The 14,130-nt window shown below is 51.3% G+C and overlaps 1 protein-coding gene across 2 annotated transcripts in view; it reads right to left on the bottom strand.

Moving 5' to 3' along the window:
- The window catches only part of SHC2 (SHC adaptor protein 2), a 175,465-nt gene that overhangs the window by 65,350 nt on the left and 95,985 nt on the right, over positions 1-14,130 (bottom strand). The window lies entirely within an intron of this gene.

Here is a 14,130-nt window from a genome sequence, read left to right as displayed (position 1 = left end):
AAGAAACACTGCCAAGTAAGTAACAACTGCAGGAGACTCGCCTTTGAATGCTTAAATCATACTTCAAGGTGGCTACAAGTTAACATCATATACCAACCTCTCTGAATAATGACAGGCTGTTGAGTGATGCCTTAACCACCCAAAAAACTGATTTAATCAGGAAGTTATTCATGGACAGGGTCGGGTTTGGAAGGTGGGCATTCAGTCGGTGCTCGAGGCCAGATGTGGGCCAGTTTTTTCAGCCCGAGCTGCTGCAGCAGCCCCTCCCCATCCTATGACAGACTGTCTACCAGTTGTCCTTCTGCCTGCCGGCCCACTGCACATACAGGCTGCGAATCGGCCAGCCCCAGCAGGCACAGCATGTGCTTCGCCTCCTTTTTGCCCCGGCCTTAAGGCACAACAGGGAGGCTTTGCCTCAGGAGATGCTGCTTCTAAGCAGAAATGTTCACGTACCTCGCAAGGAAGGTGATGGGGGCCATGAGGGCATTCTGCTTTTGTCCAGAGGCGCAGCTAGCATCGCTGCAACACTTGCATTACACTGGGGCCTGAGTTAATAGTCTTTCCACCCCACCTGCAATGGCTGCTCTTTCTTCTTTAGCCACGGTGTAAACCTCTTCAAACCAACCTTCTAAATAAAAGGTCCAACCTCTTAAATAAATGGTATAAGGAGGAATGCAAGTGGCAGTACTGGCACTCTGCAATTTAGAAACAGTCCTTTTGGGGAGACATAAGGCTGAGGTGTATCCCCTTTTAGGCGAGGATACCAGTAATACAAACACCAATACTAGCCCTACCAAGGTCAATATTGCCATCCATATCGCTAGCAACACCAGCAGTCCTGTAGGCAACCACCGTCTGCAACATACTAACATTCAACCAGAGGAAAACGGTCCTCCGGAGGCAGAGACACTGTCAGAAAACAGTGACCTCTGTATGGTGCCAGCCACCACCCCCACCCCCACCGCATCAACTCAAAGTACGGGCAGAAGTACCAATTACCTTCATCAATGATCCCATATAACATCCAACAGGTGGGTGCTCAGAATCATCCTATGGGCATACCTTAGAGTTTAAACTAAATGTTCCACCCAAAAGGACCGACAACTTCCTACTTGAAAGAGCTACTATTGCAGATCTCCACCATGATGTGGAAAGGGTCAACAGAAATAGTTCAGAAGGCTCAGAAGGGAATCATTTTCTACTCTTGCTTCTTCCTTATCCAGAAAAAGACAGGAGATAGGTGCCCCATCGCAGATCTTTGACAACTCAACAAATTTCTGAAGAAACAGTCATTTCGCATGGTGACTCTTCAGAATGTGCTGCATCTTCTCCACCAAGGTGATCATATGACAGACTAGGATCTCCAAGGCGCCTCCTTCCATATTCCAATCCACCCCAAACACGGGACATTCGTGCAGTTCAGGGCAGCCATCACCCATTACCAATTCAAGGTGTTGCTATTCCGGCTAAGGTCAGCAAATCGAATCTTCACAAAGGTGTTAGCTTCAGTAGCAGCCTGTCTCAGACAGGAAGGAGTCCAAGTATTCCCGTATTTGGACAATTGGCTGATAAAGGCGCACACATCCCTACAAACAGCACAAGATACAACAACCTGTCTATCTTCCGTACTTTAGGTCTTCTAGTAAACGACCAAAAGTCGCATCTAGCACCCACGACCACCATCACCTTTTTGGGAGCAGTGATGGATACAAGACACATAAAAGCCCTCGCCTCCCAAGAGAGGCAAGAAAAGATTCAAAGACCTGCACTGAGGTTAACCACAAGAAGGTCTGTTTCTGTCCGACTCTACAAGTCTTTTTCTAGGGATGCTCCCCTCATGCATTACCATCATCCCAAACTGCAGTCTCCACATGAGACCACTACAGGAAGAGTTAGACAAGCAGTGGCTACAAACCAATAGATCATCCCGCAACATCATTCAGATTACGCCAACAATGAGGCAAGCCATGCTATGGTGGTCGCGCACAACTAACCTCACAGTAGGTCTCTCCTTTCTGGCACAGATTCCAGAGTATGTAATAACGACAGACGCATCCCTAGTAGGCAGGGGCGCTCATCTCCAGGACTTAACAGTCAGAGGTAGATGGAATGCCCAACACGCTATGCTCCATATAAACCTACTGGAGTTGAAGGCAATCGCCTTAGAGCTAAAATCTTTTCTGTCCAAGATCACAGAATCACCAATGCTCATCCGCACCAACAACACCACAAGCATGCACTACCTAAACAAGCACGGTGGAACACGCTTGTAGGAGGCTGGCCTGGCTTGTAGTGGGTACCAAGGGGTACTTACACTCTGTACCAGATCCAGTTATCCCTTATTAGTGTAGAAGAGGTGTTTCTAGCAGCTTAGGCTGATAGAAGGTAGCTATAGCAGAGCAGCTTAGGCTGAACTAGGAGACATGCAAAGCTCCTACTATACCACTGGTGTCATATGCACAATATCATAAGAAAACACAATACACAGAAGTACTAAAAATAAAGGTACTTTATTTTTATGACAATATGCCAAAAGTATCTCAGTGAGTACCCTCAGTATGAGGGTGCCAAATATACACAAGATATATGTACACAATACCAAAAATATGCAGTAATAGCAAAAGGAAGTAATGCGGGCAATGTAAAGTTACAGTAGATTGCAATAGGAGCACATAGGTATAGGGGCAACACAAACCATATACTCCAAAAGTGGAATGCGAACCACGAATGGACCCCAAACCTATGTGAGCTTGTAGAGGGTCGCTGGGACTGTAAGAAAACAGTGAGGGTTAGAAAAATAGCCCACCCCAAGACCCTGAAAAGTAGGTGTAAAGTGCACCTATAACCCCAGAGAGCACAGAAGTCGTGATAGGGGGTTTCTGCAAGGAAGACCAACACCAGCAAAGCAACAATAGTGGATTTCCAGACCTGAGTACCTGTGAAACAAGGGGACCAAGTCCAAGAGTCGCGACCATGTCGAGAGTGGGCAGATGCCCAGGAAATGCCAGCTGAGGGTGCAAAGAAGCTGCCACCGGATGGAAGAAGCTTTGGTTTCTGCAAGAACGAAGAGGACTAGGAACTTCCCCTTTGGAGGATGGATGTCCCACGTCGTGAAAAAGCTTGCAGAGGTGTTCCCACGCAGAAAGACCACAAACAAGCCTTGCTAGCTGCAAGGGTCACGGTTAGGGTTTTTGGGTGCTGCTGTGGCCCAGGAGGGACCATGATGTCGCCACTTGGATGAGGAGACAGAGGGGGCGCCCAGCAAGTCAGGGAGACCTCACAGAAGCAGGCAGCAACCGCAGAAGTACCGGAGCAGGCACTTAGAAGAGGAGTGAACCGGAGTCCACCCGAAGTCAGAAAAGGGATTCCCACGATGCCGGAGGACAACTCACAAGGTTGTGCACTGCAGGTTAGAGTGTCGGGGACTCAGGCTTGGCTGTGCACGAAGGAAATGCTGGAAGAGTGCACAGGAGCCGGAGCAGCTGCAAATCACGCGGTACCCAGCAATGCAGTTTAGCGTGGGGAGGCAAGGACTTACCTCCACCAAACTTGGACTGAAGAGTCACTGGACTGTGGGAGTCACCTGGCAGAGTTGCTGAGTTCCAGGGACCACGCTCGTCGTGCTGAGAGGGGACCCAGAGGACCGGTGATGCAGTCTTTTGTTGCCTGCGGTTGCAGGGGGAAGATTCCGTCGACCCACGGGAGATTTCTTCAGATCTCCTGGTGCAAGAAGGAGGCAGGCTACCCTCAGAGCATGCACCACCAGGAAACAGTCGAGAAGGCGGCAGGATGAGCGATACAAGGTTGCAGTAGTCATCTTTGCTACTTTGTTGCGGTTTTGCAGGCATCCTGAGCAGTCAGCGGTCGATCCTTTGGCAGAAGGTGAAGAGGGAGATGCAGAGGAACTCTGATGAGCTCTTGCATTCGGTATCTGAAGAATTCCCCAAAGCAGAGACCCTAAATAGCCAGAAAATGAGGTTTGGCTACCTAGGAAGGAGGATAGGCTAGTAACACAGGTAAGAGCCTATCAGAAGGAGTCTCTGACGTCACCTGCTGGCCCTGGCCACTCAGAGCAGTCCAGTGTGCCAGCACACCTCTGAATCCAAGATGGCAGAGGTCTGGGGCATGCTGGAGGAGCTCTGGGCACCTCCCCTGGGAGGTGCAGGTCAGGGGACTGGTCACTCCCCTTTCCTTTGTCCAATTACGTGCCAGAGCAGGGCTCGGGGATCCCTGAACCGGTGTAGACTGACTTATGCATAGATGGGCACCATCTGTGCCCATCAAAGCATTTCCAGAGGCTGGGGGAGGCTACTTCTCCCCAGCCCTGACACCTTTTTCCAAAGGGAGAAGGTGTAACACCCTCTCTCTGAGGAAGTTCTTTGTTCTTCCTTCCTGGGCCAGGCCTGGCTGGACCCCAGGAGGGCAGAAACCTGTCTGAGGGGTTGGCAGCAGCAGCAGCTGCAGTGAAACCCCGGGAAAGGTAGTTTGGCAGTACCCGGGTCTGTGCTAGAGACTCAGGGGATCATGGAATTGTCTCCCCAATGCCATTCTGGCATTGGGGTTACAATTCCATGATCTTAGACATGTTACATGGCCATGTTCGGAGTTACCATTGTGACGCTATACATAGGTCGTGACCTATGTATAGTGCACGCGTGTAATGGTGTCCCCGCACTCACAAAGTCCAGTGAATTTGCCCTGAACAATGTGGGGGCACCTTGGCTAGTGCCAGGGTGCCCACACACTAAGTAACTTAGCACCCAACCTTCACCAGGTGAAGGTTAGACATATAGGTGACTTATAAGTTACTCAAGTGCAGTGGTAAATGGCTGTGAAATAACGTGGACGTTATTTCACTCAGGCTGCAATGGCAGGCCTGTGTAAGAATTGTCAGAGCTCCCTATGGGTGGCAAAAGAAATGCTGCAGCCCATAGGGATCTCCTGGAACCCCAATACCCTGGGTACCTTAGTACCATATACTAGGGAATTATAAGGGTGTTCCAGTATGCCAATGTGAATTGGTGAAATTGGTCACTAGCCTGTTAGTGACAATTTGGAAAGCAGAGAGAGCATAACCACTGAGGTTCTGGTTAGCAGAGCCTCAGTGAGACAGTTAGTCATCACACAGGGAACACATACAGGGCACACTTAGGGGCACTGGGGCCCTGGCTGGCAGGGTCCCAGAGACACATACAATAAAACAACATATATACAGTGAAATATGGGGGTAACATGCCAGGCAAGATGGTACTTTCCTACAACGCTCACCAGCTCTGTCTCCTCAAATGCAGGAGATATGGAATTGGGCTCTTTGACACCAGAAAACACTCAGAGCAGGACATGTGCCATGGATATATAATATCCTCGAAGACTCGCTGAGCAGGACCAACATCACCTGCACCGAATGGGAGCTCGACCAGCAAACTCTAGACCATCTTTTCCATCAATGGGGCAAACCGAACTTAGACCTGTTCGCGATAGGCGAGAACCAGAAATTCCAGTTCTTCACCAGATGGCAACCACAGAAAGGATCATGGGGAATGTATTTTTTATAAGATGGTAAGAAATCTATGCTTTTGCTTCTCCCCCTATCCCATAGATCCCAAGGTTTCTAAGGAAAATTAAGAGGGAGCCTTGCTGAGTACTTCTCATGGCTCCCACATGGCCTATGCAGTTTTGCTTCATGGAGCTCCTGCTCCTCTCAGAACAACCTCACATCCAGCTGAAGCCACTACCAACTCTGCTGACAATGAACCAAGGCAAGGTCCATCATCCCAACCCGACATCACTTCATTTGTCTGCCTGGCTCCTGAACTCAATGAGTTTGCCAGACTAGATATTCCTTCTGAATGCAGAGAAATACTTGCAAATGCCAGGGCACAGACCATGAACAAGACATACAGACTTAAGCAGAAGAGATTTTGGGCCTGATTACAACCTTGGCGTATCAGATACTCCGTCACAAACGTGATGGATATCACGTCCGCCATATTACAAGTTCCAGTATATCCTATGGAACATTTGTGATGGAGTATCCCTTCAGCCAAGGTCGCAATCAGTCCCATTTGTCTCTGGTGTATGGACTCCAGGATACATCCTTTCACACCATCACCAGAGCAGATACTCCCATACCTCCTCCACCTAGTGAAATCTAGTCTTTCTCAATCTTCCATCAAAGTCCATCTGGCAGTGGTTTCTATATCTTGACGATCCAGTAATTCTCCATCTCTATGGTCTTCAAGAAAAATAAATCAATTCCTTAAAGGACTATTCAGAACATTTCTTCCCGTGAAACTTCCTCCTCTTCCTTGTCACCTGAATATTGTGCTTCTGCAACTCATGAGACATCTGTTCGAACCCATTCACAAGGCAGAGTAGAAAAACATTTCTTGGAAGACAGCACTTCTGGTAGCGCTTACTTTAGCCAAGAGGGTGAGCGACATCCAAGCATTCACTATCAAACAACCTTTTCTCCAACTCAAATCCGACAGTGTGATCCTCAGGAGCAATCCTAAATTTATACCTAAGGTTCCTTCAAGCTTTTCACCTAAACAAACCAGAATTTTTTAGAACAAACAGCGGCTGAAAGATCATTACAAATGTTAGCTGTCGAACAATGTCTAAATTTCTACCTACATAGAACCAACAACATCTGCAAAGCTGATCAACTGTTTGTAGCCTATTGGGACCTCAGAAAGGTGTTTATGGTTTCTAAACAGACTATAACAAGATGGTTGCTTCAGCCATACAATTTTATCATCGGCAAGCAGGAAAACCGTTGGCTAGCGAGGTCAAGGCTCCTTCCTCCAGAGCTGTCTCCACCTCCGCAGCTCTTTTTGCCCGGGTACCCATTTAACAGATATGCCGAGCAGTACCCTGGTCCAGCGGGCACACCTTTACTCGGCATTACTGCCTTGATTCGGCAGAGAAAACTGAGGCGGCAGTACGACAAGCAGCTCTACATCTATTTCAATAAGGTGAGCCTCTATTCTTCCCACCTTCCTCTACATTAATATCATTATATGTTTATGTCTGAGTTGCTCACTGCTAGGTATTCAGATTCAAGCACGTAAATCTATGAATGATCCAATACTGGAGAAGAAAATAAGTTACGGACCTGTAACCTTGGTTTTCCAGTATTGGTATCTTTCATAGATTCACATGTAACCCTCCCTCCTCCCCATAGAGGCTTATGTATTCTCATTATTTATCTCACTTGTGCAAAGAAAATCTGAGAGACTGAAGCTTCTGTGCTGAGGGTTCGAAAGGGTGCTGTCCCCTGATTGGCTGCACTTAGGGTAATTTCTAATAACACTGATAAGCTATTAAAGTGAATATCGTTTGTATAAACTTCAGTGTTGTTTTTTCAGTACTGCTTTCTGTGGTACTGTGTGACTCCCTGTTCAACAACGGGAAATGATTCAAGAATGTGAATCTATGAAAGATACCAGTACTGGAGAACCACAGTTACACGTAAGTAACTTACTTTCTTTTCATTCCCACTGCCTGCCCTGAAAATTAAAAAGAAAAATGTTCTTTTTTGTTTTTGAAATGTATCTTGTTTTCCTTTAAGGAAAAAGGACTGCATTAAAAAATAATACTGCTTTATGTAAAAGCAGTCGCAGACATGGTGGTCTCCTGTCCCCAGCAGGCCACCATCCCTGTGAGGGCAGTCATTCCCGATGGGGTCGCAAATTGCGACCTACCTCATAAATATTCATGAGGTAGGTCATTTGCGACCCCATTGGGAATCGCAAACAGTGTAAAGTACACTGTTGTACATCCAGTTTTATGACTCGCAAATTGCGAGTCGCTAAGACTCGCAGTTTGCGAGTCGCAAAACCAGATCTTTGTACATGTGGCCCTTAGTGTTTTTATCAACAATCAGTCCAACAAATGGCTGGATTCGTCCCCCTCCGCATGTTGTCTAGCCGGTGTCACTCTCCATCCAATTTACATAAGCCATATGCCCAAATAGGAAAGCAAGTTTATAGTGCACATGCACTTTACGTGACTTATGCATGTATATTTACCCCCAGTGGAAAAGGTGCATGGATTGTCAGATAAATATGAACGGCACAACTAAAGAGTAATTGTAACCCATAGCAGCCATATTCCCTTCACATTGTGTAGCCTGTTAAGCAGAAGTTCCCGCTGCTGAGGCCAGGATCACTCTCGCCACATGAGGACTGCTGACCTGGGAAAAATTCAGCACATGTTGATACCTGGAAGGTCCTCTGCTCAGTCTCTGGTACTCCTGTGATTTCATCTACACACTTGCTTGTTAAGTCGTATGACTGTGGCAGGGAGCTCCAGCGCCCGTCTGCAGGTCGGCGCCCTGGGCATGGGCTCGGCTCGCAAATGGTAAAGGCCGGCCCTGGGGTCTCCTACTTCATATTTCTAAGGCTAACAGCATTTAATGCATGCATTTACCTATTCAATTGAAAACTGAGTCCTGAAGATGTCTTCCACAAATACAAACTTGTGATGTCACAGTCATACACAAGTACTTCGAGTAGGATGGAAACCACGGGAGTGCATTCGCACATCCAGTAGGTGGACTGGGCTCTAAGTATGTGGCACAGGTGGCCACTACATTGTGGGCTGTAGTAGGAAGGGACAGTGAGAAGAAACCTTTATTTACAGAGACGGTGAGGGACATCTGAAATAGACCAGCAAATATATTGGATGCATGGAGCAGCCCTCGACACTAGAAGTGGATGCATGGTCTCAGTTCCTAGAAGAAGCATTGGGTGCAACCAGGGACCTCCAGACAAATTAGTGATGCATGGTGCACCCACCAGAAGAGGGAATGATGCATGGAACAACCCCAGAAGAAGTGTGGCTCTGTCTCTTCCCCTCTCAAGACTCGTGCCCTGGCCCCTCTCCCTGACTCTGCCTGGTGCCCTGCCCCCTCTCCCTGACTCTGCCTGGTGCCATGGCCCTTCTCCCTGACTCTGCCTGGTGCCATGGCCCCTCTTCCTGGCTCTGCCTGGTGCCCTGGCCCCTCTCCCTGACTCTGCCTGGTGCTATGGCCCCTTTCGCTGACTCTGACTGGTGCCCCGTCCCGTCTCCCTGATGCCCTGGCCCCTCTCCCTGCCTGGTGCCCTGGCCCCTCTCCCTGCATGGTGCCCTGCCCCCTCTCCCTGACTCTGCCTGGTGCCCTGGCCCCTCTCCCTGACTCTACCTGGTGCCCTGGGCCCTCTCCCTACCTGGTGCCCTGACACCTCTCCCTGACTCTCCCTGGTGCCCTGGCCCCTCTCCCAGACTCTGCCTGGTGCCCTGGCCCCTCTCCCTGAATCTGCCTGGTGCCCTGGCCCCCTCTCCCTGACTCTGCCTGGTGCCCTGGCTCCCCTCTCCCTGCCTGGTGCCCTGCCCCTCTCCCTGCCTGGTGCCCTGCCCCTCTCCCTGACTCTGCCTAGTGCCCTGGCCCCCTCTCCCTGCCTGTTGCCCTGCCCCTCTCCCTGACTCTGCCTAGTGCCCTGGCCCCTCTCCCTGACTCTACCTGGTGCCCTGGGCCCTCTCCTTGACTCTGGATCTGCCTGGTGCCCTGGCCCCTCTTCCTGACTCAACCTGGTGCCCTTGCCCCTCTCCCTGACTCTGCCTGGTGCCCCGCCCCCTCTCCCTGACTCTGCCTGGTGCCCTGGCTCCCCTCTCCCTGCCTGGTGCCCTGCCCCTCTCCCTGCCTGGTGCCCTGGCCCCCTCTCCCTGACTCTGCCTGGTGCCCTGGCTCCCCTCTCCCTGCCTGGTGCCCTGCCCCTCTCCCTGCCTGGTGCCCTGCCCCTCTCCCTGACTCTGCCTAGTGCCCTGGCCCCCTCTCCCTGCCTGGTGCCCTGCCCCTCTCCCTGACTCTGCCTAGTGCCCTGGCCCCTCTCCCTGACTCTACCTGGTGCCCTGGGCCCTCTCCTTGACTCTGATTCTGCCTGGTGCCCTGGCCCCTCTTCCTGACTCAACCTGGTGCCCTTGCCCCTCTCCCTGACTCTGCCTGGTGCCCCGCCCCCTCTCCCTGACTCTGCCTGGTGCCCTGGGCCCTCTCCTTGACTCTGACTCTGCCTGGTGCCATGGCCCCTCTCCCTGACTCTGCCTGGTGGCATGGCCCCTCTCCCTGGCTCTGCCGGATGCCCTGACACCTCTCCCTGACTCTGCCTGGTGCCCTGGGCCCTCTCCTTGACTCTGACTCTGCCTGGTGCCCTGGCCCCTCTCCCTGACTCTGCCTGGTGCCCTGTGCCCTCTCCTTGACTCTGACTCTGCCTGGTGCCCTGGCCTCTCTCCCTGACTCTGCCTGGTGCCTTGGCCCCTCTCCCTGCCTTGTGCCCTGCCCCTCTCCCTGACTCTGCCTGGTGGCATGGCCCCTCTCCCTGGCTCTGCCGGATGCCCTGGCCCCTCTCCCTGACTCTGCCTGGTGCCCTGTGCCCTCTCCTTGACTCTGACTCTGCCTGGTGCCTTGGCCCCTCTCCCTGCCTCTCTCCCTGACTCTGCCTGGTGCCCTGGGCCCTCTCCTTGACTCTGACTCTGCCTGGTGCCCTCTCCCTGACTCTGCCTGGTGCCCTGCCCCCCTCCCTGACTCTGCCTGGTGCCCTGGCCCCTCTCCCTGCCTCTCTCCCTGACTCTGCCTGGTGCCCTGGCCCCTCTCCCTGCCTCTCTCCCTGACTCTGCCTGGTGCCCTGTGCCCTCTCCCTGACTCTGCCTGGTGCCCTGGCCCCTCTCCCTGCCTCTCTCCCTGACTCTGCCTGGTGCCCTGGCCCCTCTCCCTGCCTCTCTCCCTGGCTCTGCCGGATGCCCTGGCCCCTCTCCCTGACTCTGCCTGGTGCCCTGTGCCCTCTCCTTGACTCTGACTCTGCCTGGTGCCCTGGCCCCTCTCCCTGACTCTGCCTGGTGCCCTGCCCCTCTCCCTGCCTGGTGCCTTGGCCCCTCTCCCTGACTCTCTCCCTGACTCTGCCTGGTGCCCTGCCCCTCTCCCTGCCTGGTGCCCTGCCCCTCTCCCTGACTCTGCCTGGTGCCCCGCCCCCTCTCCCTGACTACCTGAGCTGTCACTCAGACCTGTTCTTTGCGCCCAGGATGCCAAGGGTTAATTTGTTTACATCTCTTTCTTACGCTGCAAATTGAGTTACGCGAGGCAGGCGCAGGCCGCACGCTGCAGTAATGTATCAGTGATTAGCTGGGAGGAGGGAGGAAGGTTCCAGAATGAGCAGGGGAGGCCTGTTCTTTCTCCTGACATTAAATTACTGCTCGTTAATTAAGAAGAAGCTTGGGAGACTCACAGAACTGCAAAGTGCAGTTAGCCGGGTGATCTAGGACATACCTCTGCAATGTACTGGTCAAGAATCTGACATGCCTAGTCCATGTCGTTTACCAGGATGTTAACCCATATGTGATTTAGGACATGCCTCACCTGTGCAGCTTTCAAGGGTCTGAGCATACATATGATGTTGAATATGCCTTGTCCATGCAATCTTGAAAACTCTGAACACCACATCTGTGACCAGGGACATGCTTTGTTCATGTAAGGTGTGGGGTTCTGAACATATGTATGATGTTAGACGTTGTTTGTTAATGCAATATTCAAGGTTCAAAACACATGTATGAGCCAGGATATGCCTTAAGCAGCCAATATTTGAAGTTTCAAAAGCACAAATGATGCCGGACATGACTAGACGCTTGGAGGTTTTGAACATACACATGATGTGGGGCATGCCTAATACATGCAATGCTCAAGGCTCTGAACACATGTAATCTACAACAGGATTTTCCCAAGAGAATTTTATTTTTTTAACTTACTACACATGATCCAGGAAACACTGCACACATGCAATGCTCAATGCCATGTTCATGAACCTAATGTTGTATCTGCCTCGCCCACGCAACGCCCACGGTTCTGAACACACATGAAACCACCATGTTTTAGTCAGGCAGAGTTTTGAACTGTTAGTGAGGTGCCTAGATACATTTTGGCTATAGTTCCTTACAAATGACGCAACATTAAATATGATATGGCAAGTCTTGGCCATGAAGATTCAAGAGTGAGAACCCAAGTATGATTTTGGACATGCCTTGCACATGTGATAGTCAAGGTTCTGAACACACAGATATGATGTGAGACACACGTCTCTCAAGTAATGTTTAGCGGTTCAAACTCACCTGTGATCTAAGGCATGTAAACCCCTAGGTTCTGAACAAATGTATGACTTGAGATGTCTGTCACATGTGCAATGTTCAAGGCTCTCAACACATACATAATCAAGGACATACGTCCACCATGCAGTGATCCAGATTCCGAACACATGCTTAATCTAGAAGATATCACGTTCTTTCAGTGTTGAAGACTTTGAAAACATACATGATCTATTCTATGACATAACACATGTCTCCAGTTTTTAGGGCTCTGAAAACACATGATCTGACATAACTTGCCTGTTCAATGTTCAAGGCTCAGAACGCATCCATGATATGGGACATAACTTGATTGTACAATGCTCGATGTTCTGAACACATAAATAATCTGGGACGCACCCATTCATGCAGAGTTTAGGGCTCTGAACACATGCATCTGGGACATACCTCACCTGTACAATGTTTTGGGGACTACGCCTATACATGATACAGAACATACCTCGCCTGTGGAGTGTTTCAGCTTCTGAAGATAAATAATATGTTGCTCATGCCACAGATATGACATGTATTTTCATGCCACATGCGTGGCAGTTACATGCACAGAGGTGGACATACCACACGCATAAGATTTTCGAAACTTTAAAAGCACAAATATAATGCTCGACGTGCTGCATTAATGGAATTTTTAAACATTTTAGCATTACTGTGATTCGGGTCATGGCACATAGATGGAATTTTCAAGGACTGTAGCACACACGATTTGTATCATGCCTACAACATGGGATTGTTGGCAATCTGAACAAACCCTAGGCCAGCCTTTAGAAACTTCAGAATAGCCACGTGGGCTCTGAGCCATCACTGAACCCCCACACTGGATAAGGGTGCAACTGCTTGCATCCTCGGACACCCGCACATGGGTGTTCAGCCTGTCCTCAGCCCTGGGGTCTGGGTCCCACTGCCTAGAGATGAGCCTCCTGCCTCTTCCTGTAGGCCCGGGATCTGGGTCTGAGCCCCACTGCCTAGGGGTGAGCCTCCTGCCTCTTCCTGTAGGCCCGGGATCTGGGTCTGAGCCCCACTGCCTAGAGGTGAGCCTCCTGCCTCTTCCTGTAGGCACAGGGGTCTAGGTCTTACTGCCTAGAGATGAGCCTCCTGCCTCTTCTTGTAGGCCCGGGGATCTTGGCCTGAGCCCCACTGCCTAGAGATGAGCCTCCTGCCTCTTCCTGTAGGCACAGGGGTCTGAACCCACTGCCTAGAGATGAGCCTCCTGCCTCTTCCTGTAGGCCCATGGATCTGGGTCTGAGCCCCACTGCCTAGAGATGAGCCTTCTGCCTCTTCCTGTAGGCCGTGGATCTGGGTCTGAGCCCCACTGCCCAGAGATGAGCCTTCTGCCTCTTCCTGTAGGCCTGGGATCTGGGTCTGAGGCCCACTGCCTAGAGATGAGCCTTCTGCCTCTTCCTGTAGGCCCATGGATCTGGGTCTGGGTCCCACTGCCTAGAGATGAGCCTCCTGCCTCTTCCTGTAGGCCCAGGATCTGGGACTGAGTCCACTGCCTAGAGATGAGCTTCCTGCCTCTTCCTGTAGGCCCGGGATCTGGGTCTGAGCCCCACTGCCTAGAGGTGAGCCTCCCGCCTCTTCCTGTAGGCCCGGGATCTGGGTCTGAGCCCCACTGCCTAGAGGTGAGCCTCCTGCCTCTTCCTGTAGGCACAGGGGTCTAGGTCTTACTGCCTAGAGATGAGCCTCCTGCCTCTTCTTGTAGGCCCGGGGATCTTGGCCTGAGCCCCACTGCCTAGAGATGAGCCTCCTGCCTCTTCCTGTAGGCCGTGGATCTGGGTCTGAGCCCCACTGCCTAGAGATGGGCCTCCTGCCTCTTCCTGTAGGCCCGGGATCTGGGTCTGAGCCCCACTGCCTAGAGATGAGCCTTCTGCCTCTTCCTGTAGGCCCATGGATCTGGGTCTGGGTCCCACTGCCTAGAGATGAGCCTCCTGCCTCTTCCTGGATCTGGGTCCCACTGCCTAGAGA

Source organism: Pleurodeles waltl, chromosome 12, assembly GCF_031143425.1.
Source record: "Pleurodeles waltl isolate 20211129_DDA chromosome 12, aPleWal1.hap1.20221129, whole genome shotgun sequence".
In the NCBI taxonomy this organism is placed as follows: domain Eukaryota; kingdom Metazoa; phylum Chordata; class Amphibia; order Caudata; family Salamandridae; genus Pleurodeles; species Pleurodeles waltl.
This window is presented reverse-complemented; position numbering and strand designations above follow the sequence as displayed.